The 27,887-nt window shown below is 45.9% G+C and overlaps 1 protein-coding gene across 1 annotated transcript in view; it reads right to left on the bottom strand.

The window, feature by feature from the left end:
- The window catches only part of LOC136627512 (phospholipid-transporting ATPase ID-like), a 124,190-nt gene extending 100,932 nt beyond the window's left edge, over positions 1-23,258 (bottom strand). Inside the window, exon 1 of the mRNA XM_066602682.1 lies at positions 23,122-23,258. The gene's annotated coding sequence lies outside the window, so the exon portion shown is untranslated. The remainder of the gene's footprint in view (positions 1-23,121) is intronic.
- Between the last annotated feature and the right edge of the window lie 4,629 nt (positions 23,259-27,887).

Consider the following 27,887-nt stretch of genomic DNA (forward strand, 5'->3'; position numbering starts at 1 on the left):
ACTGTTTGCAATCAATGGGTTCTGTTAGCTGCGCAAATACGTTTACACTTTGGAGTCTATTCAAGTCTTCTGTTTTATGTCGCTATCAAATTCCCTCCAAACAGGAAAAGCAGCAGTTTTACTGAAACTGGGAAAAAAACAGCATAGAATTTTCTAACAAGATGAAATTTGCACAAATCCGCAACAGAATCAGCATGTGATAACTAAACTCCGCAGCGTGTGGACCCATTTATGGCCTCACACGGGCGGATTTACATAGCGAAATCCGGAGCGGGATTCCGCCTCCTGATTCTGCAGCAAATCCAGCCCATAGTATGCTACGACGATTGCGATTTTCCGTTCGTGGGGGGAAAATCGCAGCATGCCGCGATTTTGTGTGGGCTACGCACGGCCGGCTTCCATTGAAGTAAATGCAAGTGGTCCGTTCCGCGGCCATTCTGCAATCATCATTGCAGAATGGTCGCAGCAGCCGCATAATCGCTATGGTGCCGGTGCGGCGTCCTCTGTACAGCGCATCGGCTGGCACATCAGCAGCAGAGGAGAAGATGGCAGAGGTACGCTGGGGTCACCGGCCCGGCACCGGGTCGAACTTCACTGCGGGAATCCCGCATGCGGGGTCCTAGCCACCTGTGTGCAGGCGGCCTAGGGCTCATTCACACGGGCAGCATTATTCTGCCAGGATGCAGTAGAATTTGCAGAAAATTCTGCACCAAAACCCGCACAACTTAAATCTGCCTGCAAATTGCACTGGCACAATAATTCCACCCCTGTGAAAGAGCCCTCAGACAAGCAGTCGCTGCTCTATCCTATGACTGTTCTATCCACAGGCACTGCACAGTTGCACGCATTGGTATAGGGAATTGCTCCAAGAGTCAAGAAAAAAGGATACAAGGCAAACATATACCCGTCAGGGTGCCTTCACACTTGCTAATGCCAGCACCAACATTAGAAAGTCCTATTGACATTTGCGTTAAAAAAACACAGCGATATCACGATCACTACTGTGAAGGCACCCTGTCAAGCAACATAAAGGGGACTATTTGTATCCTCTCCTCTATATACCGGGCTGTGACTCTGCTGAAATACTCTGCGCTGTTGTAGACCCTGATTCTTGACACTGCCCCATCAAATGTGACGCCATTACTCAGAAGGCTTTGTGTGCGTACCAGGTCCAAAGTAATCTACATACCAGAGGTTTCCCACCAGCCGGACAGCCACTCCACCAGAAAGTAGCTTCCTGCAGCTCAACACCCTTGGTGTCTGCTTAATAGGATGGGTTGGGAGACAGGAGGTAATTACAGACTGTAAATCATTAATTGTAATAAAGTTTATATTAACATTCATCATGCAAATCCCTGCTAGTATGGGCAGTGCCGCTGTGATGTAGCCGTCCCGACCCTACTTCCACTTTTATTTCCTCAGCTTTGTAATCGTCCAATATCCTGGCGCCGTGACAAAAATTCAGTTCAACAGAACGTTTCCACCCGATTATAAATACCTCCTGTATATAACGCAGATATAAGCCCCCTGGGAGTCTCAGGCTCAATGATTTTCCTTCCGCTAGAAAAGTTTTTGTTTTTGGGGAGACATAACATCATAATATCCTTGTTCTAATTTCAAAAGGTTAAAGGGAAATTGCACAAAAAATGTTATCATATATGGAGTTAGAATCCTAGAATGGTAGAGTTGGAAGGGCCCTCCAGGGTCATCGGGTCCAACCCCCCGCTCAGTGCAGGATTCACTAAATCATCCCAGACAGATATTTGTCCAGCCTTTGTTTGAACACTTCCATTGAAGGAGAACTCACCACCTCCCGTGGTAACCTGTTCCACTCATTGATCCCCTCGCTGTCAGAAAGTTTTTTCTAATATCTAATCTGTGTCTCCTCCCTTTCAGTACCATCCCATTGCTTTTAGTCTTTCCTTGTACAAATGAGAATAGGGCTGATCCCTCTGCACTGTGACAGCCCTGCGGATATTTGAAAATAATTAAAAATATCTCTAAGACCAGTTTCTCGTGAGCGTATTATAGGCGCATGGATGAGCACCCTGGCCTGACCGCAGGTCTCCTGTTCCAAACTCAGAGGATCATAAATTCCTCCCAGTGAGGGACATCAGAGTAAGCGGTGGGGACCACCCACTTGACACATTGTAAGCAATGGGAACCGAACCTAAGAAGAGCCCATCTGGGCGAAGTAAGGCGAGTATGAAAAGAAAACCTGGTATAGAGTCAGCGGCACTGCTGTTGTGGGATAGGTTATGTTGCAACACAGGTTCAAGAAAAGATGCAGATGAAGGAGTTCCAAAAAATGTGCAGCACTTATTTAGGAACCAAATAATGCAAGAAAATGACAATAATAAAAAGTAAATAATCAAGCTTTTACTGTAGAATCACATGTCTATGACTAATTAACTACATTATGAATGCAATAACAATGTCTCTCGGATCCCAGGCTCGACTGTTACTAAAGGGGTTGTCCAAGTTAGAGGTCCAAAATCAGTTCCCCAAGCAGTAACATAAACAACTGTTTTCCACACAGCCGCTGCGGATTTTCCCTCTGACGTCACATTTACAGGCTGCCCTAGCCTGCCTACAGGATGTCACAGGCACTACAGCCAATAATAGAGCTCACCGATCAATCGCTGAGCTCTGTTATTGGCTGCAACATCTGTGATGTCCCATAAACCAGGCAGGACTGCAGCTGTAGGAGCGGAGGACCGAGCAGTGCAGAGGGACGCAGCAGAAGCAGGGAGAGGTGATTATGAGCCCATTTGTTATGTTACTGCTTTGTGAACTGGTTTATATTGGACCAGTAACTCGGACAACCCCTTTAGGTAATAACAGTGATTCCCACTTAAGAAGTTCCCGCATAAGATGTTTTCCTGTCTAAGATTTCGATTCGTCTCGGTTCTGAATTTTTGTCCATAAGATCAATGTAATATTTTCCCACCTAAAACGTTTCCACTTTTTCCCGCTCCAGTAGTGGCATTTTGTAGCTTCTGGGCAAAAAATTTTCCCATATAAAACATTTTAGACCAATTTTTTTTTTACCAATGCAATCCATAATCGCAGCAACACATCATTTCTTATGGTGTTGCTATGTTTTATATTTACAGAGCCCCTTGACCAATCCAGGAGCTTCTTTCACCTTCTAGGTCAGGTGAACCAATGGGAGCATACGGTCCTATTGGTGCTTACCTAGCGTTCTCCCAGGTCCTCGGAGGTTTGCCTTAGGGTGCCATGATTGCACTAATTAACCCTGCTCCAGCCACATCTCCTAATTAACTCTCACTAGCATCACCGCCTCTTCTCCAGGAGAAGCAGTTAGGACTGTGGATCTTACCTTGGATCTCAGTGCTTTCCTGTAGTGTCATACTTTAGGTCACCACATAGTTCACATTAACTTCTCTACACCCTTAGGCCTCCTGCACACGGGCGGATTTGCATCGCGAAATCCGGAGAGGGATTCTGCCTCCGGATTCTGCAGCAAATCCAGCCCATAGCATGACATGAGAAAACCCAATTTCCTGCCCACAAGCAGAAATTGATTGCGATTTTCCGCTAGCAGGGGAGAAATCGCAGCATGCTGCGATTTTGTGCGGGCTATGCAGGGTCGGCTTCCATTGAAGTCAATGGAAGCCGTCCATCCCACAGGCCATTCTGCAATCATCACTGTAGAATGACCGCAGTAGCTGCGTCATCACTATAGCGACAGCGTGACGTCCTCTGTGCTGCGCATGTGCCGGACAGCTCTTCGGCCAGCACATTCGCGGCAAAGGAGAAGACCGGTGAAGCGATAAGCAGGGGTCACCGGCCGGGCACCAGGTCAAACTCCGCCAAGAGAATCCCGCATGTGGGATGCCGAGTGCAGGCGGCCTAACGAGAAGGCTGTCGGCACTGCAGAACACGGTGAATTTGTTTGAAAATAAAGGAAGACAAGCCACACTGGATAAGTTCCTGAAGGAAGACTAAGCTGTGTCCAGTGTTGTCACCTCTGTAGTGTCTATGGAGTGTTCTAGATTCTTTCATTGAACTATTTTATGTACAAAGTACTGTTTACTGCAGTGATTTAAAGACACTATAACCAATCAACTATTATTTGGTGGTAATTTTTTTGGTATTTCCCATTTAAGAAGTTTATTTTATATAATACCATTAAGAATGTCTTAAGAGGGACTCTGCCTAATAAGTAGAGATGAGCGAGCACGCTCGTTTAAGGCTGGTCCTCTCGAGTAACTTATTACTGGTCCGAGCAAATGCGGGGGGCATCGGGGGGAAGAGAGAGATCTCTCTTACTCTCCCCCCCCCCGTCGAGCATCAGCCTTAAACGAGCGTGTTTGCTCATCTCTACTCTTAAGACGTTTAATTTGCTTGGTCCCCTGAAAAACGTCTTAAGTGGGAATCGCTGTATCTTAGTCCACTCTCACATGCTAGAGCCCAACTCTTTTAACAGTGGTTAGAATAATGAGTATTCAAACGCTCACCAAAGTCCCTGTTGCTGACTCCATCAGGCCTGCTGGCTAACGCTTTTTGCCTAGTTGTGCGAACACCTATAAGGGCTCCCGTCCATGGGTGATAGTGCATTGCATTACTCGTGGCAATAACTCGAGTGCCAGGAACGCAGTGCATGCTTTCCATAGCGTTGCTATAGAAAGCACAGCCCCCCTGTCCATGAGCGGAGAATCATATTGATTCTCTGCTCGCGGGACTCAAATTGCGGCATCCGTGATTCTCCGCAGTGAGCCTATCTGTCAGATAGGTTCACCGCTGAGGCCTCTCAGCACTCCCCCTTTGTCCCCCATGGTGGAATATCGCTAGAGATGGACAGGGGACAGGATCTATCTTCAAGCTGTTTTATTCAAACTCACACACTATAGCATGGAGTTTGAATACTCCGAGAAAAAACAAACTGTTCATGCGTAACTACATAGTTGTGCATACACCCATGTGTTTTTGCCCTCAGATGTCTTTTGAGAATAAGCTACTGTGTGAGTACACAAGGAATTACATTATATCTGGCCATTATATGACATCCTGCATTTATCACCAGTTGGTTTATCACCTGATGGGTGGAGACAGCTACCATATAATATCTTATGCACAGCACATGTAGAGAAAAGAGGATCCTGCTCCCCTTTCACTATATTACACACACAAAAGCAACAGTACTGCGGTATACAATTTTCTCCAGGAATCCGCCTTCCTCTTTTAGCAGTACCATGCTGCGCTCATATAATACCACCATGCAGTGTCTCAATAACTTTGCCATACAGTGCCAAAATAACAATGCCAAACACTAGGAAAATAAGATGACAATGTAGCATCTAAATTACTACCTAGAAAAGAGAACCAAAATAATATTCCCTTATTGCACTAAAATAATATGTGCCTCGCTGCTCAAATGATACATCTATTAAGAGCCCAAATTATACCTCCATAGATTACCGAAATATAATCATGCACTGCCCTATAATAACAGCATGCTATATCCACATAAAACCTTCATCAAGCATCAAACAATACCACCAGTTATACTACCTTACAGTGCCAATATAATATGCTCATAAAGAGCCTACTAAACACAAATAATGCTACCATAGGGTGCCCAACTACTAGCACCATGCAAGGGTAAAGCAACACATCCATAGGCCTCGGTCACACGACTGTTTTGTGGTCCGATCTGCAAAGGTGCTTGCGATCTGCAGATCTATAGACCAATTGCATCCCAATGGGATTGATCACATGTCCGCTTTTTATGCAGATGTGCGATCAATTATAGGACACAACGATTCGCAGAACGCGCCTATCTGCATTCTGTGCATAGCTGTGTTCTATATATGCGCTCAATGGGGCCGGCGGCAGCAGCGCCGACCCCATTGAGAACATATACTATAAAGTTCAGCTGTGGCAGAGAAGAACGATGTTCGCCCATTGAATTCAATGGAGCCGGCAATACAGCCGGCGAGCGCGGGATGAATTTTCGGGAAGGGCTTAAAAATATAAGCCCTTCCCTGAAAAACATCCTAAAATGTGTAAAAATAAAAAAATATATATATACTCACCTTTTCCCTGCAGACGGAGTTCAGCCGTGTCCGGCCGCAGTTCTCCTGAACTGCTCTGTGTAGTATTTAGCAGGAGGGGATTTAAAATCCCCGCCCGCTGAATGGGCTGCCTCTGATTGGTCACAGCCCTCACCAATCCTCTAGAGGCAGCTCTCCCTCACCCATTCATGAATTCATGAATGGGTGAGTGAGTGCTGCCTCTGATTGGCTGAGCGCAGGGACCAATCAGAGGCAGCTCTCAGCGTCATTCAATAGCTGAAAGCTGCCTCTGATTGGTCCCTGCGCTCAGCCAATCAGAGGCAGCACTCACCCATTCATGAATTCATGAATAGGTGAGTGAGAGCTGCCTCTGATTGGTGAGGGCTATGGTCCCTGCGCTCAGCCAATCAGAGGCAGCACTCACTCACCCATTCATGAATTCATGAATGGGTGAGTGAGAGCTGCCTCTGATTGGTGAGGGCTATGACCAATCAGAGGCAGCCCATTCAGCAGGCGGGGATTTTAAATCCCCGCCTGCTGAATACTACACAAAGCAGTTCAGGAGAACTGCCGGCCGAACACGGCTGAACTCTGTCTGCAGGGAAAAGGTGAGTATATATATTTTTTTTATTTTTACACATTTTAGGATGTTTTTCAGGGAAGGGCTTATATTTTTAAGCCCTTCCCGAAAATTCATCCCACGCTCGCCGGCAGCCCATTGCTTTCAATGGAGCTGGCTGTATTGCCGGCTCCATTGAATTCAATGGGCTGGACAGCGCTCCTGTGATTGGGCCCGTTTCAAAGGAAACACGGCTAGGAGCAGATTTTTCCGGCGATTTTTCGGCCCCGGTCACGCGATTTGCGGATGCGCATCCGTCATGCGATCCGCAAATCGCGCGAAAAAAGGCCGTCTGACCGAGGCCTCAACCTGTAGCATCAAAATAACATTTCATGTAATGCTTAAAAAAATAGTCCATATAGTGTCCAAAAGCCACTTATTCTCAGTAGCAGCCATGGAAAACTCACCATGTTGGAGTTAAATAAGCAGTCCAATTACAACTCTATCAACCCACAAAATCCTAGAAAATAGTCCCCCATGCTATAATATTCACACAAGCGTATATTCACCACTTATTAATTCCCGTGAACAGCAGCCATTGATTTCAATTGGTTCATTCACGTTTGCGTATTTTGGTCGTCTAAAAAAACGACGGCATGTCCTATCCTTGTGCATATTTACATGCCGATATACTGTAGGGCTCCTTCACACGACCGTATGCATTTATATGTTCGCCTGAATGCACCGTATATTTGCATGAATTAATTTTTGACCCGACTGAGTTCTGATCTTAATTGGCACATTTAAAGCCATTCACGCGGGGCGCCGCTACGTATATGTACAAAAACACGTGAAGCGATGACAACCAATGATTGGGACAAAATGCCAAATTAGGGCGAGCTGTATTGTTTTCCCAGCGTTGTACGCAGGGTAACTCCATCCACCTCCCTTTTTTTCCAGCTGCCATAGAAGTCTATGGGAACTTTCTGCGTAACACGGCGAAAGATAGGGTAAGACCTATCTTTTTACATGCCTTATAAAAAATGACTTCCGAAAAAGATTGAGTAGGTCTTATTTTTCTTGCGCGGAAAAAAACATTCATTTGAATGAAACCATTGAAATACAATTCTTTGCATGGTCGCGGTCTATGTGCGAGTTTTAGGGGGCCTTCACACTTGCGAACCGTGATATCGCTGCGTTTTTTTGACATGAATGTCAATAGCGCTTTCTAATGTTAAAAACACATTGCACAAAAATCGCTAGGCACTAACAAAAAAAACTGTGCATGACCGCCTGCAAACCTCCGTGGTCATCTGCAATACACGTAAGTGCGGTACGCGCGGTCACCAGCTGGGCACACGGCTGGATTACACTGCGTGCATCTCGTATGCGGAATCCGACCTGGTCGTGTGAGCCTGTGCTCATCAGTTTGTATCCCGGTGATCCAGCACTGCAGCTCTCGCCGTCCTCCCAGTCTTTGTTTATGAATGTCTGTAAGGGACTCACCCTAAGGCCACGGTCACACAGGGTGGATTCCAGACGGAAATGTCGCGGTTTGGCCACAGCGAAAAACCGCAACATTTCCGCCGGGAGAACCGCCGCAGCAAAACCCGCGGCGGCTTTGAAGCGGCCCGGCTGGCGCTCCCATAGAGGAAAGCGCGGCCGCGGAGGAAAGAAAAATGGACATGCTGCGGTCGGCAAATCTGCGCCGCAGCAGTGGCTTCTGCCGGCCTAGCCGCAGTTGATTTGCCGTCCCGTGTGGACGAGATTTCTGAGAAATCTCGTCCACTTGGCTGGCTAATCCCGGGATTAGCGGCCGCAAGCGGATCGGAACTGACCCAAGGATTCAGCGCGGAAGCTGAGAGGACCTTTCTGAACTCCTAGGCATCACTGTGGGTCATTGGGTTCGGTAGAAGCTGTGGCCCCAGCTTGAGAAAACCTAGAGACCGGTCTCAAATGGACACTAGGTTTGCACACTGATGGGGATACAATTAGTTAGTCATCAGGCCTGCTGCAGAAGACACACGTTGTACCAAAACTATATTGTTACAGGGGGGCAGTGCGTGAGCTGTCGGTAATAGAGATACTTTGAGTGGTTCTGTATGCAGAGTTTCCGAAAGAACGTGTTGCTAGTAGAGTTTTAACCCTTAAGCCACTCTCACACACAGCGTCCGCAAAACGCTGCACTTTTACGGTTTTTTTCGGACGCAGATCACTGCATCCGACAGCAGTTTTTAACGCACCCCATCATTGTGATGAGTAATGAGCTGCATTAAAAAGTTGAAAAATGCAGCAAAACAGAGCAGACAGCACTCGATGATCGTCGATGCCGCATCTTACATAGCCAGTGTGCGCCATTTCACTCTTTAGAGCCACCCTATCTTCTACTACACAATACACAGGGCAGCTCTTGTCCTGGGAGGCCCAGGCATCCGTACATTATAAGGACGCCTACTGTTATCACTGACCACCATGTGATTCTTTACTTTCCCTGCAGCGCCGCCGCCCCACGGAGCCGCACGCGCGCTCTCTGATTCTCCTGCTATTTTTACTTCATCTCTTCTTGTGTTTATGTTTCCTTCCCTGGTTTTTACTGGAAAACATCTGTCTGGTTTCACTAAAATCTTGGCATGTTTCATCTCCGTGCTGGGACAATATCAGACCTACGCCCACCATTCAGCAGCGTTACTGTACACCCAGGAATGATGACACGTTGCCGCGCGGAGCACGCTGGCACATCTGTGGGGAGTTGGCAGATTCAGTCTGGTACACAATACAAGTTGCTGAAAGTCACAGCACAAGAAAGCAGACTGGGAAATAGCTTAAGTAGTCATTCCCTTGGGGTGGGCTTAGCATATGTGCAGCAGCACAAGGACGCCGCGTACAGGAGGGCTCATATGAGGCTCGTTCACACCAGCATCAGTGACGTCTGTTCCTGCATTACGCTTTTTGTAACAAAGAAATGCAATTAAAATGGAATTAAACGTTTCAGTTTTTCCACCATTCATTTCAATGGTTTCTCAAAAAAATGGAAATATTTCCGTTTGCTTCCGTTCTGTTTTATTTCTGTTTTTAAAAGGGAAAAGCGCTGCGCATCTGCATCAATGTTAACCCCTTCCCACCACAGCCCTTTTTGCTTTTTTATTTTCCTTTTTCCTCGCCACTTTCAAAAAATCATAACATTTTTATCATTCCAGTGACAGAGCTACACGAGGGCTTGTTTTTAGCAGGGCGAGTTGTATTTCTCAAATATACCATTTATCACACTATATAATATAATGTAAGATGCACTGCATATTTTTTCTGACAGTGTTTATCTTGCAGGAAAAATACTGTGATATTTTAATAAATTAGACTTTTATGGACACATTGATACCAATTTTTAAATTTTTTTTTTTTATTCTTATCTTTTGTTGTGTTGTGTTGACTGGGAAATGTTTTTTTTTTTACTTTTAAAATGTATTCACTTATTTATTTAATATTTACATTTTTTAAATTCCCTCTAAGGGAACATGAACTTACGATCATCGATCATTTGATCAATAATACAGTATAAGGGCTTATTTAGACGACTGTATATCGGCTCGGTTTTCACGCCGAGCCAATATACGGTGTCCTTGTCTGCAGGCGGGGAGGATGGAAGAGCCAGGAGCAGGAACTGAGCTCCTGCCCCCTCTCCGCCCCTTGCCACTATTTGAAATCTCGCGCGGCAAACAAACCACGGCATGTCCTATTTCTGTGCGGGGCTCTACGAGCCCCGCACAGAAACGTCACTCACCCGGCCGCCGGCTCCGGTCTGCGCATGCGCTGGCTGCCCGGCAGCCGGCACATGAAAGAGCCGGGGCCGCCGGGCGCGGGTGAGTACGCGCTCGTCCCTGCAGGCGCTCGGGTCGGATCCCGCGGCGAGAATCCTCACCGCCGGATCCGACCCGCTCATCTGCAGGCGACCTTAGGGGTGATCTGCAGTTTGTGTATTTCCTATGGAGTGTAGAAGTCAGGTGGCAGATTTGGAGGGCTTGAGATCATAGAGAGCTGCAAGCTGAGGAGCAATTCCAGTGCTACTGAACCTTAAGAGAGACTGCATTGCCAGCAGAGAGAGCTACCAGGGGAGTGAGGAGTTGGCTTGGGGACATGTGAGACGTGTCCTGGAAAATCTGTGCCTGTTAGAGGAACATTTACACAAAAGAAGAGGCAGCCAGTGTTTGAGAAGCCCAGCTCCATAACGCCACAGAACCAACATCGCTGAGAGAATAAAGCTGAGAGGCTACAGCTAGAGAGACTGCTACAAAGGATTCACATCGTCCTGCAGCTCTGCGAATCGGGATATCCCCAACAGACGTTCAAAGACATTATGATATTGAACACGCTGGAGATATGTAACTGAAGTGGGCCCTCAGGAAAAGGCTGGACATGTGCACTAGGGTAGTTATATTAACGCAGGCCTGCTACTTAAAAAACACAAGTTTGAGCCAACATCGGAGGAACACATATTCATCTGCCAGTTGCGGACCAGTTATTGGACAACACTTGCATTACTTTTGCACTGTATGCAGGTACCTCCATTGCTGGCTTGAAACACGTGGTGGTGCTACTACATGTTCTACAGATGAATAAAATATATATCTTTGTAAGCATGGTTACCGCATTGTACTAGATTTCTGTGTCCTCTACTACAACATCTGTACAGCGCTATGGAATATGTTGGCTCTTCACAAACAATGGGGGGGGGAAAGGACAATCAGTGATCAGTAACAGGGATGCTAAAGGGGAATTTAGAATCTACTCCGATCCAATTTCATGGTTCTGGTTACATTACATTGTATTACGGAGTTATAATTTAAGCAGTGCCCTAATGTATTCAGTAAAGTAGCAGAAGTGTCACTAATTCCTACTTCAGCATGACAGAACGGTACTGTAAAGCCGGGAAGATTTGCTATAAATATTACGTGAGGCTCTGACTCTGTCTCCTGTACAGATAACAACTGTCCACAGCTCATCTAGAGACATGTCTGTGCCGCAGCCGTATCAGCACCATTTCCCAGCATGCACTGTGGCATCTCAAAAAAACGTTATCTATGTCTAGAAATCCTTTTACATAAAGGAAACAGGTTGGATAAGTGAACTTTGCTTTCCACAGAGCTGTAACTAAAATCACACTTATTCTACCTCAGTTTTTCTGGGTGATATCACACATAGGGGCCAATTTATTATGCACAAGAACGTCAGAGATCTGGCGTCCAAAAGTTGCTATTTTGGCACGCATGCCAAAACAGTAACTTTTCCAGCATGTATGCTGGCCCTGACGTTTAAAAAATAAAATTGGGTGGGGCACGGCGTTAGCGGTGTGGCCTGTCACATTTACTATAAGGCACACCAGAAACTGACATAGATTATGATGATTATCGTTTAGTCGCATCCGACCTTTAGTCACTCCATGGATCAATGCTCTACATGCATTTCTGTCCTTCATGGTTTATTTCTATTCCCCGATTTACATGTTCGTGGTGCCTTGATTGTTTCTAGCCATCTTGTTCTTTGTCGAGATATAATAGATTATAGCAAAGACCTACTCCAGCTCCTAGTTGGCGCAGGTTTCCATCTAGTGCACAGAGGGGCTGCCAGATGAGACAAATGTACTAAGAATTGGAAAAAAAAAAAGAATTAACCCAGTTTCAAGTTTTTTTGGGGGGGACGTGAAAATCGCTTGACAAAAGGAAAAAAAATGGACACTTGAACGCATACTGATCTACACTCAGATGAAACACAATAATTTTTGGCGAATTCACCATGGATGAGTTTTCATACAGTTGTATATCTCAAGCCTAAGGCCACGGTCACACGGGGCGGATTCCCGATGAAAATGTCGCGGTTTGGCCACAGCGAAAAACCGCGACATTTCCGCCGAGAGAACCGCTGCTTTAAAACCCGCGGCAGTTTTGAAGCAGCCCGGCCGCTCGCTCTTCCGCTGTGGCCAACGCTCCCATAGAGCAGAGCGCGGCTGCAGCGGAAAAAAAAAATTAACATGCTGCGGTCAGCAAATCTGCAGCGGCAGTTTCTGTTGGATTAACCGCAGCGGATTTGCGGTCCCGTGTGGACGAGATTTCTGAGAAATCTCGTCCACATGGCTGGCTAATCCCGGGATTAGCGGCCGCATGTGGATTTGCCGCGGCGAAATTCCGCACGGAATTTCTGCGGCAAATCCTCCCCGTGTGAACCCAGCCTTAATGTCATAGACACGTTGCCAAATATCTGGTCACAGGCTCAACAGGTTTGGTCCCTCAACCATTGCAGACTCACTAAACAGAAATGGTCTTCTACCTAGCCCAGTAAGGGTGTACACCCAACAATGGCACTGATGTCTCCCTTGGAAAACTACTCCTAAATAACGCTTCGCCACAGGTCCATGTGAGTCACACAGCGTACCCATAGCCTTCCCTTCTTGGTCAAGGCAAGTTCTCCACTAATCACAGTGGCTGGTGCCATTATTCTCCAGCGTCATATTGGACAGGGCACAAGCCATACACCTAAGACCCTCCACACCCTCCCTAACACAGATATGGCATGCATCCGCTGTGTCTGTGCAGCTGCCAGCCACAGGTTTGTTCCCCACCTCCTCCGATCCAGTAACTGGCTAGGGGGGGTAGTGGGTAGAAACTATAGACTGGGCTCGCCAGCGCCAATCGCAACAGCACTGTAGCGCGGTTTTGGGAGCTCCTTCACTGCTGGCAAGAGCCACGGCCATGGAAGGGAGTAGAAGAGGCACTCTCTGGCGCTATGTTGGAGCCCTCTGTATGGCGCCATTTCGCCTAAGCCTCTTAGAAGCTTTACATGGAAGCTTCTTCCCCGGCACTGAGGGAGCGGTGACACAGCTAGCATGTCACTGCTACGAAAACTGCTAGAGAAATGAGAGGAGCTCGTCCACCTCCAAAGCACGGGAGAAAGTTTAGTGCCCCACAGACACAGACTACGTCAGGCAGTTCAGAGGACAGAGCAGCGGCTGCCTTTGCAGAAAGCTTATGCAGCAGGCAGTCTCCTCATGCTAGGGAGCTGACCAGAGAGACAGCGACCACTGTGGCCCTGAAGACCCAGGGGCGAAGATGAAAGGTCGGTTGCATGCCTTGAGTGAAGTTCCCCACAATGTGTGGAAGGCGCGGTTGTGCCGCAGTAATGAGAAGCAGCAAAAGACGCTGACATCTATGAGGAATGCCATGTGCCTTGCTGATGCCAGGAGATGATAAAGCAGTGATGTGTATGGATGGCGGGTGTCACCTAGTTATGAGAATGCATATTTTGAGTTGCAGTGGATATTATAAGTGCCATCAATATAGAGTACTTCTGTCATTGGGGTCGGAGGCGGAAGCGTCATGGAGAGCGTCACTCCAATTGAAATCAATGGAAGCTGAATACTCCTATTACAGTTTCGGCTCTTCCATCTCTGACACCAGAGTTGGACATGGAAGTGTAAAATAGGAGGCAACACTCCCATTAATTTCAGTGGGAAGGAAACCCTCTAAAACGCTTCTGCTGCTGACTCCAACGACAACATCCAGCCCCACTGCATTAACAGTGGGCTGAGTGATCAGCTGATCGTTGGGGATCCCGAGAAGCAGGTCTCTGGCAGTCAGCTATTGATGACCTATCCTAAGGATACATCATCAATAGCATTTGCCCAGATGAGCCCTTTATGGTTCCTTTACATGGGACAACTACTGGCAGAGTAATCGCTCGAAAGACCGAATTGAAACGATAGTCGTTTAGTGTAAACATGGCCACCAACGGGATGCTGAGCGATAAGCCACTAGTCATTTCGTTTCAGCTTACCAAAAACTAGCTGCTGGTTGATCAAAAGCCATCTGGTGTAAAGTCACAGTTGTTGCTATTTGAACAACTTGCGAACAAATTTGCATGGAGATTTCCTCTGAATGATATCTGACAAACAACTAATGAACAATTAGCACTCTGTGTAAAAGTAAATGAATGATTGTCATTCGTACACTCCAACGACTAGAGGTGTAATATGAATCTTCTGGGCCCCAATGCAAAACCTGTAACAGGGCCCTCAATTAAAATGGTTTATTCATAGAACTGGGCTCTCTATATGGAGAAGAGAGGCCTTATGGGTACCCCTAAGGCTCCTGGGCCCGGGTGCAACTGCATCCCCTGCATCCTCTATAGTTACTCCCCTGCCAACGACTTTTCTAAGCAACTAACTAAATGATAGTTGCTCAGTGTACTGGTGGCTTCACATGAGCCCTTGCACAAATACGTTTACCACTACGGATCGTATTTGCGCATGAACTAGGTGTTACACCCTTCCCATGGAATAGAATGGCAATTAAATGCCAAATTAAGGCCATCTTCTTTTTTTCCCTGCATTGTCCACAGGGTCACTCCCTCCCACTTCCTTTTTTTAAGCTGCAATAGACTTCTATTGCAGCTTTCTGCGTAAGGCTGCCTGTTCACGGGCATTGCGGTATCCCGCAGCGGAAAGCCCAGGAGCAGGGGCCTGCAGACGGATCTCCGCTGTGAGCCTACCGGAGAATCGCGGTAAATTCGCAGCATGCTCTGCTCATGGACAGGGAAAAAGCGCTGGCTATGGAGAGCTTTCACTGCCTTTCCCGCGGCCGGAATATCGGCACAGGGAACGCAATTCAAACCCGCCTGTAGACAGGCAGCCTAACACGGACAAAGATAGGTCAAGTCCTATCTTTTCACATACACAGATTTTGCGCACCAAAAAACACACTCGTCTGAACGAATCCATTGAAATCAATGGCTTGACTTTGTCACATTGTATGGGCGATATTTTCACATATGGAAATGCCTCTGCAAATTCGTTCATCTATCCAAACCCTAAGGGTGGTTTCAGATGTCCGTATGCGCAACTACATTCGCCTATACAGAGCGTGATCGCGTATCAATGAGGTTCGGAGAGGGCTATAATTAGGGTTTTGCTCGTGTATCTGCACATATTACTGTAATTTTTGCGCTGGCCCTTAGGCTTTAATAGCCATTTATTTCCACCCTTTACATGGAATTGAGTGGCTATTAAAGCCTAAGGGTCAGCTGTCTTCCTTTCCTACTTTCTGTGCAGTGTTTCACCCTTCCCCATGCGTATTTTCGCACCTGCCATAGACTTCTAAAATGAATGTATTTAGTAAGTAGTAAGATGGTCATCGCTGATAACTGTTCAAATCTTGGAGAAAGAGGCAGGAAAAAGTGACATGAGATGCTGGGTGCGGACGTGAGTCAAGAACTCGTTAGGCAGAGGCTAAAAGTGAATGTCATTAGTGACATCATCTGCGAGAGCATCTACTGCTGTCCTGACATGTTGTGCAATGACTCATTTACAGTATACGGCAACACGTGTAGCACTTGGGCAGTGCTGATACTAAAGCACAGAGTGGAATAAAACAACTGTATATATAATACAGAGTGCTACAAAGTCACAATTCAAAATTACGCCAAGTCAAAGGTCAAACTAAAACTCCATATATGGGAATCGCATAGAAAATAATCCCAGTAATATTTCAGTTATCAAGATAGCTCTGATTTATGAGCAGCAGTGATCTGATTGCAAAGCAGGGCAGGCGATTTCCCTCCTTCTACTTAGGGACCTTTCACACGGTATGTAAATTCCACAGGCTACCTGCCGATTTTGATGCAGAATTGAAGATGGCTTCAAGCTGCCTGCAATTCCGCATCAAAATCTGTAGTTAGACCTGTGGATTATAGTGTGGAATTCCACAGCTGTTTGGCTGCGTCCAGCGGCGTAATTCCGTCCCGTGTGAAAGATCCCTTATGTGTCTGCCACAGAACGCAGCTGCAGTTTGCAGCAGTCTGTATCCTGCATATGAAACACCAGACAAGGCTATCAGGTAATTGCTTTATATGCAATTTTCTTACATTCAAAGTTTGACCTTACTAAAGATGAAAAAAACCACAGCTAACAAACTTCCCTGCACAGAGAGGTTTCCTTTCCAGTGATATAGCAGTCATAATTTCCACCTATGATGGTGCCAGTCTGAAGATACAACCTCCAGACCTTCTAGTACTGTATGGAAAATATATGGTGATTTTATGAAAAATGAATCTTATAGATGTTAGATAAATCATCCGTTTATTTGCAAATCAGGTACTGAAAGATCCAGTGCCCGTATCTCAAGATTAGCAGCGGCACTGGGGACAGAGGAATATAACGGGCAGACATGTAAGTAAGTGGAGTAGAATCTGTTTAATATGGTCAATTGTAATTAAAGGGGTATTCCAAGTTTTACTATTGACGACCAATCCACAGGATAGGTCATCAGTAGTTGATCAGCAGAGATCCACCACTAGGGATCCCCAACGATCAGTTGATTCTCCAGCCCACTGTCATTGTAGCCGGGCCAGATATCATCAGTGGTCAGCGCCGTTAAAGCCTTCTATTGCATTTCTGTCTCCTCATTGCAGTCAGGACCAGAACTGTAGCAGTAGGCATTACTCTCATTGATTTCAGTATAAGTAAAGCCTTCTATTACACTTCCGGCCGTGACCACAGATGATCATGTCCGGTCTAGCTGTGCTGGACAGCAAGCTGAAGGATCAGTTGATCGGCGGGCTGAGCGCTGTCGAACAACTATTAATGACCTATTCCGAGGATAGGTCATCAATAGTAAAAGCTGGACTATCCCTTTAACCACACTTTATGTGTCTTCTATATGTTATATACAGTAATGGCCTCAATAATCCCGAAAAGCAATTGCAAAGTTCCAATTTTATTCCATTTCTTAAAGGGGTATTGCCATCTCAGTCCCGCCCCTCTATTGCAGGTGACCACTGCATCCAGGCTCCAAGAGATGGACAACCTTTATGGAAACAGCTATGGATCCTGTGCTATGCGGTTTCCGTAGTTACCATAGAAGTGTATGGGAGTTAGGTAAATAACTTAGCACATAACTTCTGCTACCATGAATTAGGGAAAAGATGGATGGCAGTATTATATCACTCCTGGCTAGGTACTCATAGGACAGCTTTAGACGACCGTCTTTGCACACGGTTTTGCGAGCGCATTGCATAGTGAATATTACCCATTGCTTTCAATGGGCTCGCTCTCACTGTTCTTTTTTGTGTATGCATTTCGCTTGTGCAAAAAAACACGACACGCTCTTTTTGCGCACCAAAAGCACTATAGGAGCCTGTGCAATTTCGTGGGGAAAATCGATAACACCGGGGAGTAATTAGGCTGCAGAGCCTTTTTAATGACGGCGATGTGAACGGTCCCCGGCAGCACAGAAAGCACAGTAAAATGTGTGCAATAGTGTCACCTTCACAGTACAAAAAGTCACACTATTGCAGTTACAGCTCATCTAAAGCCGCCCTTAGGGCTTATTCAGACGTGCGTATATTGGCTGGGTGTCATACCTGGCCGATATACGCTGTCCCTCCCACTCACTGGCTCTCTGCTTCTCTCCTCTCCTCCGAGTGGTTTGCAATGGGAGTGGGCAGGATGGGGGCGGAGCTAAGCTCCCGCCCCTTGTCCATAGCCAGCAATGGCAGTGGGAGGGACAGAGCAGAGCTTAGCTTTGCCCCGTCCCACCCTCTCCCATTGCAAACACAGGAGGAGAGAGGCAGAGAGCCGGTGAGTGGAAGGGAAAGGGGGACTGCTAAGATGAAAGCATATATCGGCCGGCCGATATACGCTCGTGGGAATAAGCCCTTAGGGTGCGGGCAGACGAGCGCATAAACGGCGCGTTTTTGCGACCAAACGTATATACGTGACCATCTGAGGCAATGGTTTCGAATGTATTCGTTCACATGGGCGATTTTACGGCGCGTAAAAACGGCAATTCGAAAAAAAACGGAACATATGCGACCGAAATACGCGCCAACGCATATTCGATCGCCGAAAAGACCGTTTGCAAAGTAGGAACAAACGAAAATACGCTTTCTAGCTCTGGTCGTGATCGGTGAAAAACGATCGCTCGGGCGATTATACGTTGCGCTCGTGCAAACGTGAATACGCCTACGCTCGTCTGCCCGCACCCTTAGGGTGTGTTCACCGGTCAGCATTTTGCTACAGATTTCGGTGCATATCTGCAGCAGATTTCACTACTTTAGTTTGAATTTAATGTATAAAATCTGCTACAGATCTGCACCAAAATCTGCATCAAATCAGCGACATGTCATCGCATCATTAGCGTTCTCTCACACGGGTGTATGAGGGCTGCGTGTATTTTTCACACTCATAACATGCCATTCTAAAAGCTCATTGATTTCTATTAGGTCATTCATAACTGCGTGTGCAAAAACACCACAGTCGTTTGTGATTACGTTTTTTTGGGTCAAAGCCAGAAGTGGATCTAGCAGTAAGGAGAAGTAGAACTCCTTTCTTTACATTTCTCATATCTTTTTAATCCGGTTCTGGCGTTGGCTCAAAAAACACAAACTGTGGCATTTTTCCAAAAAAGGACTGCATGAAACCCCCCTAATGGGTATTACATACCAGTTTTATATAGTACTATTATTAGGGTATGATCTCACATCACACAGTAAATTCCCACCAAAATCCACGTGCAGATTTTGATGTGGATTTTCATTGCAATTAATGAATTCTGCGTTGAAAATTCACGCCATTTCTGCAAGAAATAGATCATGCTGCGGATTTAAAGGTTCACAGCATACCTATATTCCACTGCAGTTTTTTTCCGGTGTAAGTGAATGGGGTTTGTTAAAATCTCATCCACTTACATTGTTGAGCAATTTTGGGTCACATTCCACAGCAATTCTGCGATGTGTGAACGCACCCTCACTGGGCGCTGTCTGGATATATTTACACAGAATGGTAATAGATTGGCAGAAGACCATACAGTTACCAAATCCCAAAAACAGCAACAGTAACTACATGTAGCTTTTTTTTGCCGTGGTTTTATAAAAGCCTCTGTGTCTGCGATGAGATACCTGATATAAAAATAGCAATTGTAATAAAAATGCAGAATGACTGAAAAATACCGTTCCACCATTATGTGACTGGGAATTCATAAAATTACATCAGTGGAACATCTGGCTGCAAACCATCTATATTACTTTTGGCACAGTTATTTGGACTCTGATTACACTGTACGTGTTTTTTAACCCCTTCCCACTACGGCCTTTTTGTTTTGGTCATTTTTAAAAAAATTTTCTACACCACTTTCAAAAGATCCTAATTTTTTCAGTTTTGGGGGGCGAAATAGCTACATGATGGCTTACTTTTTGCAGGATGATTTGTATTTTTCAGCTATAACACTTAGCGTACCCTATAATGTTTTGGAAAACTTTCTGTTGCCATCTTTTAACCACCATAACTTTTTAATTTTTCTATCAGGTTGTGTGAGGGCTTTTTTGGCAGGGCGGCCTATGTTTTTTACTGTTATGATTTTGGAGTACAGACAACTTTTTGATAACTTTTTATTCCGTTTTTTTATTGTAGATTAGGTAATGAAAAAAAGCACAATTCATGCATTGCGTATATTTATTTTACAGCTTTCACCATGCCGGATTAATAATGTAATATTTTAATAACTTGGACTTTAATGGACACAGCAATACCACTTTTAAAATGTTTTTTTTTTATAATGTAACAGCTGGGAAAAGGTTTAAGTTTTAATACATTTTATTGTTATAATAATTAAAGAAAGACTTAATTTTGCTTCTTCCTTAAGTTCGCATAGGGGACTTGAACTTGCAATCATTGGATTGCTCATACAGTATAATGCAATACTACAGTATTGTATTATGCTGTATTTTGACTGGCAATCTATCAAGATGTGCCACAGATGTGTCATGATAGGTGATCATTCATGGCAGTTCTGGTGGCCCTTAGTGGGCCACATTTACCATGACACCCGGATGGCTCCCCACAATCTCCTCATGTGGTCATGGGTGGAATTGAGGAACCCAAAACACCGATTGGGGCATTTAAATGTGGCTGTCAGAATTGTTATTTCTGTCGCGGGCAGCCGTCTGCTGGTACCCACCTTGTATGGAGCGGGCTCGGCTCCTGAGCCCACCCCTTACACAGACACCTGATAAGGGGTTAATTACAGTTTCTGAACTGTTTATCTCTTCCATCTGACCTGAGTACATTATCAGACTACACACTATTAGGCTTTATTCACACCATCATACATTGGCCGCACTTTCACACCCGGCCGATATACGCTGCGCATCTGATACATTGATTTACAATGCATCAGTTCAGATGGGCGTATTCCTGCAGCATAAAAGAGTCCGGCTGGCCAAGATAGCGCATACGAGCATAATTCGGCCGGGAGCTGTTGCTCCTATGGGAGCCTATGGCAGCGGCTGGAGAAAGGAGATGGGAGGGAGTTTAGCATTGTGTCTGCTAAACTCCACCCCCCTTTCCTCCTTCTCTCTGCCCCTTGCTGGCTGTTTGCAATGGGATGGGGCAGAGCAGGGCGGTAACTATTCGCTGGGCTCCTGACCCATTGCGCCTCCTCCTATTGCTGGCAGCCGGCAGGGGGCGGAGAGGGGCCAGGAGTTTAGCACACTAGCTTCTACCCCATCCTACCCCCTTGGCTTACCGAAAGCCGGCGAGTGGGCAGAAAGGGGGAGGCAGTTTAGCTGAGCTAAACTGTCTTCCATTGCCCATCAGCAATCCGGGCTCAGCATATATGCTCCAGACCCGGGCCATCTGAGCGGGCGCACAAACGGCCGATTTGTTTGCCCGTTCATGTGATTTTCGGTTGCGCTATGGCCGCAATACAGCCAACCGAAAATCGCTAAGCTCATGTGAACGAGCCCTTAAGATACATTTGGATGCATAACTGTACATACAAAACGGCGGAGATTTTCTATCAGTACTACTGTGGTAAGTAAGCTGCTTAAAAGACCTTTCACACAGGACGGAATTACGTTGGAGTACGCAGCAAAATCAGCAGCTGCAGAATTCCATGCCAAAATCCCCAGGTCTAATTTCAGAATTTGATACAGAATTGCAGGCAAGTTTTAAGCCATTTTCAATTCCACATCAAAATCTGGAGGTAGCCTCCGGATTTTGTGCAGAATTTACCACGGCTGGCTGTGCGTCAGCGACTTCTCCGTCTCTTAGGGATCTTTCACATGCTTGGAATTGTTCCCCAGGATACAGCTCAGTAAAAGATTTCTTCAAATAATGCAGATTTTATAGTGTTTTTTTCCTGCAGAATGTGTTCTGTGTGACGCTTTTGCAGAATTTCTAGCATTTTTTTGCATTAATTTTATTTGCGAAATTACATCTCCTTTATGGTAAAAATCATAAACAATTCCTCAATGCGTTGTTAATGCAGCAGTGGTACTTTTTTTTCTGCTGTGAAAAAAGACATGCAGATTTGAAATGATGCAGATTTCAAACCCCATATGATAATATGGAGCTGCAGAATTGGAAAAGCTCTGTCTCTGTGAAAGTTCCCTGGCTCAGACATACACACACCTCATATGCAATGCACTCTGGTAAATCAAAAACCGATTACTGTCATCCACAGAGATTTCGATCCCTATGGACGTATCATACTTTAGGGCACTTTTACAAACAGCAAGAAACCGTTCTCCCTGAGTGAGAAAGCAAATAATAACACAGTTTGCTCGTTCGCTCGGGCATTTAATTTACGTACAAAGATAAATCATTTATTTTTTTCTAGGATTGTTCAGTCGTTCAGTTTACTGCACCAACTCATCTCAGGGACACATTTATATAGGTGTGTAAGGTATATATGGGGACACATTATATTTAACCCAACAATGCCCTCTTCCCAAACTATGGCATTCTGCAAGTTTGTAACTACAATTACATATTTTAATTCAGGGTGGATTTACACTAGTGTATTTTCCTGCGCACATTTTGTGTACGCAATATACCGAGAATAGATCCCATTCTCATTGCCTGTTGTTATGCGCGTGCGGAAAACACCACAATAACTACACAATTGTACAATACGCTGCGCAATTCCATGGGAAAAACATCACATCTGGACCTATTGATCTAAATAGCCTTTAAAATCACAGCGCAAGTGTGTCCCGCGCCCATGTGAAATGACCCTGCAAGCGCAAAAAGTACAGTAATATGTGCAAAAATGGGTGCAAAAGCGCGTTGTTCATGCCGCAAATGTGCTCTGTCTTTACACATATGCTTGTATGAATCTGGTCTCAAAGAATACAGATGTCCAAGGGGTTAAATGACAGACTGAGCTTTGCTACATTTGTGTCATTCTTTGTAGTAACTTGTCTACATCATACAAGTATACTGTATTTATAAACAGCACGCCCAGAGCAGAGGACGCTGCTGCTACATTGTATCAGGATTGTTGCATGCTGTGTGCTTCCATAGTAGCACTGGGACGTACACAGGAGCACGTGTAGTATTACACCCCTTCACCAGTGCCATATCTGTGCCCCCTCCTCCTGGAATGTGAATGACATTCTGAGCCCCCAAGGGACATGCTCACTGAAAGACACCCCTGAAATTCAGAGCTCCCCCCAGATACAGAGAAAGGGACACCTTACCCAGTGTGGGAGCTTCAGGCTGTCCCTTGGTGCCCCATTTTCCTGGCTGAGAGGCAATGAGTGCTGGAGAGAGTCCAGGCTGAGGCTGCTTCCTGCAGATACAGGCTGATGTGTGAATGGCTGTGCTGCACTCTCAGTAAACAGGCTGAGGAAGTTACAACACTCCACTCACAGTCCTTCCCACTGAGGGTGCAGCCCCAGGAAAACTCCACACAGCAAGGAGTATCCCTGGATGACTTATTCTGACAACCCTGAAATATGCACAAACCTCCTGCCAAAATGTAACCCCCTGCACCTCACCCACAGACACCCTGCAATACTGACAGCCAAGGATACACACGGCACCATCTCTGTCTACAGTTCTGTCAACACAGAAATACTGCACCCAGCAAGTAAAGTCACTCTGTGAGGTTGCCTGACCCCAAAGTACATCCCCCCCCCTGCAATACTGACATGCTTCACTCACCCCCAAGAATACACCCCACACCTATTGCATCACTGGCTGCCCTACCACATTATGCAGTACTCCTGCCCACTCAGAGTGCAGCCTCTGGAATATTACACACAGCTGGGAGTGTCCCCAACACTCACTGTCAGCTTATGCTTGGCTGACAACGACATAATTTGCACATTCTACCTCCTAGCCATTACCACATTACACAAATCCTACATCACTGACACCCCACATTACACACCTCCTATATTACTGATACCACCATTACACGCCTACTTCACTGACACCCCACAAAATATACCTCCTACATCACTGACACCCACATTCTACACATTATATAACTCCTCCATCACTGATACCCCACATTACACATTTCCTACATCACTGACAGCCGCATGACACACCTATTTCACTGACACCCCACATTTATATACCTCCTACTTCACTGACACCCCATATTACACACATTCTCCACATTAAATAACTCCCCCATCACTGACACCCCACATTACACACTTCCCACATCACTGACAGCCCCATATTATATACTTCCTACTTCACTGTCACCCCACATTTATATACCTCCTACTTCACTGACACCCCATATTATATACCTCCTACTTCACTGACACCCCACATTACACACTTCCCACATCACTGACAGCCCCATTACATACCTATTTCACTGACAACCTACATTTATATACCTCCTACTTCACTGACACCCCACATTACACACTTCCTTCATAACTCACACCACACATTACATACATGCTACATATTACATACCTCCCCCATCGCTGACACCCCACATTACATAGTTGCTACTTTACTGATAACCCCCATTATATACTTCCTACATCACTGACACCCCACATTAAATACCTCCTACATCACTAACAACCCCATTACACACCTACTTCATCAACACCGCACATAACAAACTTCCTACTTAACTGAAACCCCCATTAAACATCTACTTCACTGACATCCCATATTACATACTTCTTACTTCACTGACACCACACATTACACACCTCCTTCATCACTGACACCTCCATTACACATCTACTGCACTGACACCCCACATTACACATCTCCTACATCACTGACATCCCATATTACATACTTCTTACTTCACTGACACCGCACATTACACACCTCCTTCATCACTGACACCTCCATTACACATCTACTGCACTGACACCCCACATTACACACCACCATTACACATCACTGTACATCACATCACATACATTACTGACACCTCCATTACACATCTACTGCACTGACACCCCACATTACACAACTCCTACATCACTGACACCTCCATTACACATCTACTGCACTGACACCCCACATTACACAACTCCTACATCATTGACACCCCATATTACATACGTCTTACTTCACTGACACCCCACATTACACACCTCCTGCATCACTGACACCCCGCATAAAACACATTCTACACATTACATACCTCCCCCATCACTCGCTCCCCACATTACACAGCTCCTACATCACTGACCCTTCTCCCGCCTTCCAACATGACACAATTTCTGTCACTGACACTTCAAATTATATACTTCCTGCATCTTGCACACAACAACATTGTACATCACTTGCATCAATGACCCTCCACACAACACACCTGCAAAACTGACACATCCACACTTTACACCTCTTATATCATTGACCTGTACACCTCCTGCATTACTCACTCCACACTTTACACACCTCCTGCATCACTGACACCCCACATCACACAACTCTTGTATCACTGTCACCCCACACTACACACCTCCTGCGTCATTGACACCACACATCACACAACTCTTGTATCACTGTCACCCCACACTACACACCTCCTGCGTCATTGACACCCCACATCACACAACTCTTGTATCACTGTCACCCCACACTACACACCTCCTGCATCACTGACACCCCACATCACACAACTCTTGTATCACTGTCACCCCACACTACACACCTCCTGCGTCATTGACACCCCACATCACACAACTCTTGTATCACTGTCACCCCACACTACACACCTCCTGCGTCATTGACACCCCACATCACACAACTCTTGTATCACTGACACCCCACACTACACACCTCCCGCATCACTGACACCACAACAAAATCCACTTCCTGAAAAAGTTACACTGCAGAATAGACACCTTTTGCACTCCAGACCCCACACACTGGTGCTTCACTGACCTCTAATTACACTACATTTTTGTACACTGCTTGTTCTTGATTTAACCCTACAGACACTTGGTGAAATTACTGACATCTGTAAACCATTAACTACGGCAATATCCTGATGTCCTGATGTAATAGAAACTTGTATTGCTTCAGAGAATGTCTTCATGATCTACAGACATAGAATTCTTCAGGAATCTTAAAAGGATTGTACTAAGATTACAAATTATCCCCTATCCGCAAGATCGGTTGGGGACTCACCTCTGAGAACTCCACCGATCCCAAGCAGCGGGTTCTCATGTCCCCCCTTTGCCTGTCACTACGGGGTAGCTTCATCCTCCACAGTGACATCAGAATGAATGGAGCGTTGGCCGAGCGTGCCCAGTTGCTACTCCATCCATTTCAGTGTGGCTGATGGAAGTACTTGAGCGCTTGCTATCTCCGCTAGACCCATTGAAAGTGATTGGAGTGGCAGTAAGCATTAGAGATGAGCGAGCACACTCACTAAGGACAATTGCTCAATCGAGCATTGTCCTTAGCGAGTATCTCCCCGCTCAGGAGAAAAGGTTTGGCTGCCGGCGTGGGTGACAGGTGAGTTGCGGCAGTCAGCAGGGGGGAGCGGGGGGGGGGGAGAGAGAGATCTCCCCTCCGTTCCTCCCCGCTCTCCCCCGCAGCTCCCCGCCCGCCGCCGGCAGCCGAATCTTTGCTCCCAAGCGGGCAGGTACTCGCTAAGGGCAATGCTCGATGGAGCAATTGCCCTTAGCGAGTATACTCGCTCATCTCTAGTAAGCATGCATGACCAGAGCTCTATTCAGTCTCCTCCCACTCCAAGGGTGCAGTAAACCCACCATGAGAAGGACAGGGAACACTCGACCCCCATTCTCAGGATCAGTGGGGATCTCAGCAAGTTATCCCCTATCCTATGGACAGGTAGGAGATAACTTGTGATTCTGGTACAACCTCTTTAATGTTTCTCATCACTGACATTCATGGTGCAGAATAGCACGGGGCTGCCGAGTGCTTTAACTGGGCAGAGAGATGACCATACATGTGCAGTCACTCTCTATTATAGCAGATCCCTACAGATCATACAGTTATGTCATAGTCTATGTATATTTCTCTCTTCGATGGGAAAACCCCTTTATAAAGTCCATTCTTCTAACTTGTGGTGTCTCAGCTCTCCCTGGAGGTTTATTTTATGTATTACATGATGTTCTTTATCACTTTAATACCTGCAATCTTGTGAATGAGACAACCCTGTAGTATCCAACACTGCTGCTATAAAGGCTGCCTGTCCATGGGCATTGCGAAATTCCGCTGCGGATCTCCACCGCCCGTTAGCAGGAGCCAGCAGACGGATCTCCTCGGTGAGCCTATCTGACATATAGGAAAGCTATGGAAAGCGTGCACTGCGTTCCCTGTGGCCGGATTATCACCACAGGGAATGCAATGTAAAAGCGCCCGTGGACAGGCAGCCTAAATGTAAAACTTAGAAGCATGCAAAGTAAGGTGAACAATAAAGAGGTACAGTAGCACTAATCCAAGTACCACAGCCAATTCAACCAGTTGATCAATGGGGGTGCCTACAGTCAGACCTACACCGGTCTACTATTGATGGCCTATCCTTAGATAGGCCATCAATAGGATAATCCTGGAAATCCCTTTTAATGTGGCTACAAACTATAGCAAACATGTAAAAACACAGCGCAAATATGCATAAGCTCATGTAAATCCGTCCGTAGAGTGCGATATCAGCCCCAGTTTCTCAGACTGATATTGCACTCGCCCATGAGAATACACCCTGATCAGCTATTTGGTCGTTACGCTTTATCAGTAAACTTAATCCTCTGTGAGCGAAACACAGCGGCACAAATACCTCTTCTATCCTGCACTGTGGGCTGAGCTTTGTTGGCATATGTTTTTTGTGCGCATGAAACACACACCCGCAAAACGCGATGAAGCAAATCTATTGATTTCATTGGGTTCATTTTCATGAGCGTGTTTATCATGCGCAATTCCTGCGTGCGAGAAAATATACAACTTGCCCTATCTTTTTGCGTGTTACACAGAAAGCTGCCATAGAAGTCATTGGCAGGTT

The sequence above is a fragment of the Eleutherodactylus coqui genome, chromosome 5 (assembly GCF_035609145.1).
Source record: "Eleutherodactylus coqui strain aEleCoq1 chromosome 5, aEleCoq1.hap1, whole genome shotgun sequence".
Classification (NCBI taxonomy): domain Eukaryota; kingdom Metazoa; phylum Chordata; class Amphibia; order Anura; family Eleutherodactylidae; genus Eleutherodactylus; species Eleutherodactylus coqui.